Here is an 8,493-nt window from a genome sequence, read left to right as displayed (position 1 = left end):
GGGATCGGTATCTTGTGCTAGGTTGTCTCTTGTTCACTTTTAGGCCATTTTTTTTTGTACATTTTGTATCGTACTAGAGATACATATGATATGATTGTTCTGTCTATATACATTATCCTTGTCTTCCGGTTTTAAATCTTATGTTTTATATATTTTGTGTCTTCCACAATCTTGTGACTTTGGGTTTAGGCTTGTCAACTCGGTGGGTTGTACAGGGCGTCATCTTGATCCGACTTAGGATCGTGACAATATTAGAGTCTTTTACTCTATTTTTTGACCCCCACCCTAGAGTATGTAACATGACTATTCAGTGAAATAACTTAAAGTTCAATGCAAAACATATATACAGGAGAAAAAAAATGATTTATTGAATTCTTCATTGAATCCAACCTATATTATCTCCATGTAACATAGAACTCAAAAACTTTAAGCAAAATCAAGTGCAAATTCTTTTTTCATTGATGTTTTTTTGTAGGATAATAAATACCACCTCTATCACAATTTGATTATTCAAATTATAATACTATTTTCGTCCACTTTTAATTGTTATATTGCATTTTTCAAAAGACAATTTGTCTAATTTTTAAAGTTAATTTAAATAACATTAATTTGATATTTTTAAAAAAATAATATACTAAATAAATATAGAAAAAGTACTATAAATTACATTTTTTGCATATCAATATATATATATAAAAAAAATAAAGGAGGGATTTTAATAACAAAGGACGGGATACTTTTTATGAAAAACATTACTTATATTTCTGTCTTAACTGATAAATTAATACTAAAATAAGACATAGAGAAGAATGTTGTGAGAATTGCGAAAATAATATACAATGTACTAAAACGGAATGTAATACATTATATGAGAATATACTAGAAATAAATAAAGAAGATGAGATAGTCAATAAAAACTATGTTCTAATAGAAATGAAAACAGGATTATATAATTTTAGGATAGGAATTCAAAAAATAGGACAAATAAAGAACCAACTAGACTAGATGATATAGTAAAAATTTTAGATCAAATAGAAATAATAGGATAGTCAAAATTCTTATAATTTAACTCTTAAAAAGTCAGTTTAATAGGATTAACTTTGTGAAAGTATTTGAAATCATTTAGAGTTAAACAATTAATGCATATGTATTCTTATTAAATTAGGTAGTCCCGTATATAATTTCTCTTATCAACTTTTTGAGAATTATTTGAAGAGAGTATTATCTAGTGGTGTTGATGTGAAGATTAGTCAAACAAAATTTAAATCAGCTACCTCGAAAAGATCATAAAACATAGATTTCAAGGGAACAACTCCTCATACTCGTGTACACATATAAATCATTAGTATGGAGGGAATATTTCACTTTGTGAAAGAATGAATTATTAATTTAATTCATTCATTGACAAATTTTCTTTTTGTATTTTATAGTATACACTCCTTAGGATTGAACTACAAAAGAGAGAAAGATTATTTCAATAAGAAGCAAAAATCTTAAGAACACAACGTAGGCAAATACGAAAAGGATCGAGAGGGTAAGTAATTAATTTTACATGTTAATTGTTATTTTATTTTTATTATTACGAGTAAGTCATTATATTTAAGAATAATTGGAGTATTAGTGGTCAAATTTAAAATTCCAAAGTATTATTAATAACAATAATTTTGTAAAGTAATATTTATTAAGGGAGTACAAAATAGTGGACAAATAAAAGATGGAAAAGATGCAAATTATCACGTGCAACAAGGAATATGGGAGAGACAAAATGAATAGTTCAAATAGCAGTGAACTCATCATTACTGTAATTTCATTTCTTCTATATACCTGATTGTTTCCCTTTATTGATTTATTTTCAATTTATTGATCACCTCTATTTAATTATATAAAAGAAGAGTTACTAAGGTTAATCCAAGATGGTTAATTAATGTAGGATTTTACTTTCCTTTTACATAAATTTTTAAATTTATTTATTTCAATGATCATGGTCTTTTTATAATAAAATATTTTTCCATTTCAGTCAATGGACAACAATCAACAGAAAAGTTGTGAGAAGGTGAAGAGATCTAAAAAATGTAATGGAAGTATAAATGAAGAAAAGCAATATAGCTCTCAAGGGGAGGGGCCATTTGAAAAACAACAACACCAACAACAAGACATCAACGGTATTTCAGAAATTTTACATTTAACCATTGACTTTTATTAGTTCTTTTTAATTTTTTTGATTTGGAGATGGAGAAGAGTCTTATAATTTTAGATTAATGGATTCAAAGTATTATTTAGTGTCTATGTTTCTCATTACATCTCATTTTGTTTTGCGTGACTATAAGGTGTGTTGGAGCATATTATTATCACAAGTAATGGTAGTCTTCCAGATGATACCGATCTTATTTGATAAGGACAACAACACCGATAGTGGTCCAAAAGTTTTCATAATTGATGAAAAAGAACAAAATTGTTACCGATTGAAGCAAGAATTACCAAGAAGAATAAAATTTCGTTCAATTATTAACATATACAAGGTATTTCAAACTACATTGAAAGATGGTTTCAGTCCATTAATATTATAATATAATTATTTTAGTTAGATCATCAAGTTTCCTTTCATTTTACAGCATACACAGAGACTCTCATCACGTGAAGAGGGATATAATTTGAGTCGTCCAAATAATTTAGAGAATAAGATTTCTAAAGTATACAATGAAGGAAAAACAACAACGGATCAAGTAAACACTTACGAGCAGATAGTACCTAACAAAAAAAACAAAAAGAATTATTCATGGTACACAATTAATTAATTTAACCATCTGACAATTGACTTACTCTATTAATTATTTATTTTTCAATTGGTTAAGCATAATTTTGATGATAATATATTTGAAATCATAATTTTTCTGTATTTCTATAGTACACTCCGATTTGGTTATGTATGATTTTCAGGTGGGGCTGAGGTCAAAAAAGTCAAGGGGAAGTGAGTCTTTCAAAGAATTTTGACTGTGTTTTAAAGGACAATGGAGCCAATTGTGGCTCAAAACTATTGACACCAGACAAAAATGAAGAAAACTATCGTATCACACAAGATGATATACCAAGAATTTTAAAGTTCTTTCCATCACCGACCTCCACATGGTAATTCATGTATACCTTCTTCTATTATATTCTCTTACATTAAAATTAGTATCATTGAAAAACAATTTGCTTCTTCTTTTGTTTTGATCCTTAAATATTTTCCTTGATAAAAAAATAAATTGTTAAACTTAATTTTATTATATCTCATAAACTTCCCTTGATTTTCTTAAGTGTACTACTAGGCTTTCACCCATTCACGAATATAATTGAAATCTTCCAAGGTAATTGCTACAAAAATAATATTAGTGTTTAAAGTCCCCATTTAATAATAAAAATAATTTTAATTAAATGAATGTGTCTAAAAAAAGTTCTCTTGAGTGATCACTGATATGTTCAAACTTTGGATTTTGAAAGATGAGTTTCTGGATTATAAACTATAGAATATTGACATCAAACAAAAATTGATCTAAATGGTATGCACACGTGATAACTACATAAATACTAAACTAACTCTATGTTTAACCCTCTTTAGGACTTTCCTATGAAATGTCAATTGTATTCTATATGTCAATTGTGAAATGTTAATTTAGGATACAAATACAAGAGAAGTTGTATAAATACAAATATCCCTACAGTGACGAAATATAAATAATGAGAAAAAAGACATTGTTTAACCCTCTAGAAGAAAACGAATGTTAAAATTGTAAGATCTAGAGAGTTAAAGTCATTATACTCTGATATTTTGGCGGAATATAGGTAAAGCTAAGGAACCAAGAGGAAGAATCTATAAGCAAAATACACTTACTAGAGAAACGGTTTCAGCTACCCAGTTTATCGATGAGTTAAATAAATATACTTTTGCTACTACCACAAGTATATGACTTCTTATGGCAATCAAAGCATAGTGGATTACTTATATTTGAGGTTTGAAGCAAAAATTTAGAAAATATTATTATCCATACGCCACTATCTTAAAATATTTAGATATTATTTATTATTCATCAGATAATATATCTAGAATTAAGAAAGGTCGGTGAAAAACAAGAAGAGAGGGTCTTAAAAAATTTTCTTATGCTCCCAAAAAAGAGGAAGGAATTCACAATAAAGGAAAAATATTATGTTGCTTGTGCTGAAATTGTAAGTTAAATAAGTTTTTCTTACTAGTGGTATTTTAATGTTGAAATTATTGTACACACTTTTTTGTGAACAAATACATGGATTCGTTGTGTTTTGATAGAGATAATTTAATTTTTCTGACGTCTTGTTAAGTTTTCTTAATGCATATAAGCACTCCTAGAAATAGAGTAGTAAGTCGTTTAAAGCAGAAAATTATATTGCACAAGTGATACATATCCATCTTTTGCCTCGACTCTTGTCAAAATTTTTAAACCCAATGTTTTTCATTTTTAGTTTGATTCTTAGGTATGCAAAAATGATAGTATGGTTTACTAATTTTGATTTGTTATGCTGCTAGTTCATCTACATTTTGTTGATTACAGTTAAATCTACATTTTTGTTGATTATAGTCAAAAATCTGATGACCCATCTTTACCATATGTACTGGCACATGTGAAGTGGTGGTTAGGTTAAGCAGTAATCATAAAGCATCGTCAGAATTTCAGAAATTCATAACGTAGGATCTCGATAAAAAAAGATACTTACATTACAAGAATTAGAGATAACTTTATATCTAAACACGCAAATCAGATACTATATTTTGTCAATACTAATAATCATTTATTTTTAATTTTTTAAGATGAACAAAAGCATGAAGGGATTGAACCCCATAGTATTGAGTTCTACAAAAACACTCATAAAAAGTGAAAAAGGTTGGTCATCTCAAGATGCTCACATTGTTTATGTGAGAAAGCATAAACTCTAGTAACATTCAATATTGTTTTCGTCATTCTTGAAAAAAAATTCAAAATATCATGATCGATTTGAAAGATCTATACCCTTCCATGACTATGTGAAAAAACATATACTCTAGTAACATTCAATATGATGTACCTGTTTTTTCATATTATAAGTTTTTTTCTTTTCAAAGAATCATGATTGATTTGAAAGATCTATACCCTTCTATGACTGGTGATGAAATTGTGGATTTGGTACTTCATACAAAGCCAGGACCATGAAACTTCTCGAGTATGGTCCTAAACCTAATAATAATCAAGCAATACCAAAGAGAATCAAAAAGTTAGAAGACTCTTCAAAAGACAAAAGAGGAATCTACTAGTATCCAACATGATTTGCATGAAGGACAAAATGTAACTCAAGTTGTGGTGGAAAATCAACATTCTTGTATAGAAACATTAAATTCACAATTAATTACTCTATCGGCACACAAAGATGATCAAGTGAAACACATTATGAGAACATCTCAATCAAGGTTAGAAGTAGTACAACTTCTTCTTTTTCTATTTCTTTTGGTGGGAAATCATCTACCTGTCTTTTATTAAATTTTATTGCAGTTCTTTTATTAATGAATAGATAGCAACTTTTAGTTTTCAGCAGCTAACTATGTTTCCTTTTGATTTAGTGATCATTGACCTTTATCCAGAAATCCATTGAGGTAGATTTTATAACTTCAAAACCCTTTAGTTTGTTTATTTCATAATAACATAAAGTATGAAATGTAAGCAAATAGTTTTTTCTATTATTTACATAGGCTTTGGAAGATGAAAATCAAGATCAAATTAAGAGAAGTGCTTCAGTATGGAAGATATTTTGAAAAAAATAAACAACCTCTATATCTTTGTCTAAGTTTTGTTACTCTTTAATATGTTTCAACTATACTTTGAAGTTGAATAAACTTTATTTGATATTAGTTTTTCTTATAGTAGTATGCAATGAGATACTATCTCAATGTTATTTTTTTAATTAGTATTATATATTATGTTTCTGACCTTCATTTGACTAAATTTGGTGATAGTACTAGACTCCCATCATTATTTGTTTGTTGGATAATTTTTAGACATACATTTAAGCTTGGCTTCAACCGTTACATTAAAAAATACTCCAATTTTGAGTATCTATATCTAAATGTCTTTATTTATCTCCTTCATGTCACTTAAACACTCTCATTTATAAAATGGTTGTCTTCCAATATTATTGTTTTCTTCCATAAGTAGGAAATGAATTTGTAAAGAATATGGTAAAGCACTGGCTATTTCAATTCTTTTCAAATATAAACGAATAATACCAAAACACTTTATTTGTAAATATTTTCTACTTTACTTACCAAAACACTTTATTTAACTTAAATATTTTCGTTATTTTTCTCTATATTAGATATGGGTGAATTTGGAAATAATCTTCTTATTAATTGACCACACAAATGTTTGTGTGTGGTTGCATGTGTGGAAATAATAGCGACAACTCTATTCGATGAAACATATCTAATTTATAATTATTGCAAATATGTATTTACATTTTTAGTCTATTTGTTTCAACTTCTTTTAGAAGATATATAAATTGAATAACTATGATTTTATTTTAACTTGCAAGACCTGCAAACTTGAATGTTAAATTACTATAATAGCTTCAATAAAAAAATATGTAATTTATTTTATTTATTTATATGTTTAATTAAATCTATTATGATAAAAACAAATACCTTTTCACATTTAAGACTTGCGACTTTTTTAATTAGTAGTGATTTTTTCGAAGGGTTGCGACTTTTTTAGGGATTGTGACATTTTCAATGAATTCTGACATTTTCAAAGGTTTTTGACATTTTCGATGAGTAGTGACTTTTTCGATGAGCATTGACTTTTCTAATAAGGTACCTATTGATACTATTATTTTTTAGTTATAAATAGAGGGAATTCCTCTCACTGTTAATCTACAATTGTTTATGTTTTCTACTATTCTTCTTCTTCTTAAAAAATCTCAAGTGTTATTTGCAACAGTTAATTAAGTTAAAAATCCGACGAAACTTGAGGCAACATATGTCACGCCCCGAGCCTATACACGGGGCGGGACTGGCACTCGAAGACCATTGTTGGCCTCGAGTGGACCTTTGGTCTGGCTTACTTAAATCAGCAAGACAATAAACATAATTATTAATGTTCAATAACTCAACTGAAGTGATAAAACTGAGAATGTTTTATAACTTAAACATTTAACTGGCCAAAAGGGGCAACACAGTCCTAACAAATAGTAAGATAATGAGAAGACTAAAGGACTAACATCTTATTGTCTATCTATAGAACCTCTTAAACAAAGATAGATGTTGGGACAAACCCCACAACATCCTAACAAAGAAAATATTGAAAGTAATAAAAGGAGTCCCTCGTAATGCAAGGAGGCTCACCAACTGACTCTTAAGTGCTCAACTGGATCAACGGTGCGCTGGATGCTGATCCTCATTACCTTCGTCTTAATCAAAATACGATGCATGTCAACTAGCATCAGTATATTGAATGTATGAGTATGCAAGTTGAACGTTAAACAACACAGGCTCTGAAAGATGAAGAACTTACCTGACTCAACTCAACTAAACAAAACTGACTCATTTCAATATAAAGCAATTTAAAAACAAGTGCAATATAATGAAAAGTTGTTTAAAAACATGTTGTAAACGTTGTGTGTATGCATAGATAAAATTAACTTTGAGATATATGTAAAAATACAAATAAATTGTGCATATAAAAATACATAACTGTTGTGGGAATTTCTCTAACCAACAACCATCACATAAGAGCTATAGTAATGATACATCGATTTACCTCATGTTTTCAGCGCATCTTATACCCGGCCAAAGGTATAAGACCTGAACTGCCTAATGGATCCACTAGTCTACTATGAAAAGGGTTCATCTAAAAAGTATGACTCTTTTCTACCCATGGTGGTTGCATGGTTTTATGGAGACTGATCTATCTGAACTCCTGCCCATCCCCAATTCGGTGCTCAGTAGGACTCCCAGAATACACTGACTCTTATGTTTTTAAAACATACTTCTTCTATGATTTGAGATTAACGCTCAAAAACATAGCTCCAAAGTTGTCTTGAAAATCTTAGTTTCCCTGTTTGCTTCATTTTAGGAAGCTATTACTCTTTTCTGAAAATTAACCCGAAGTCTATCTGAAATTTTAGTTAACATTCTTGTTTAAATGTGAAAACATTTATTTTAAACCTCTTTGGGAATACATAGTCCCCATATATTTCTTTGAATAAAAACTTCAACTTTACTCTTTACTGAACTCAACTCTTAAGTTTTAAAACAAAGTTAAAACGTTTGTAAAAGACTTGTAAAAAAATGAACTTTTCTTACTTGACTTTGATCTTAACTCTTAGTCGAATTGATCCTTCGTGGATCCTTGAATTGAATTAGGGATTCAAGTATTATGATTTGTGTATGGAAAGACTCCATGATATTTAGGAATGATTTCGAATAGCTAAACTTTAGAACACTGACAAAATCAC

Source organism: Solanum lycopersicum, chromosome 1 (genome assembly GCF_036512215.1).
Source record: "Solanum lycopersicum chromosome 1, SLM_r2.1".
Taxonomy (NCBI): Eukaryota; Viridiplantae; Streptophyta; class Magnoliopsida; order Solanales; family Solanaceae; genus Solanum; species Solanum lycopersicum.
Note: the sequence above shows the minus strand (reverse complement) of the source record.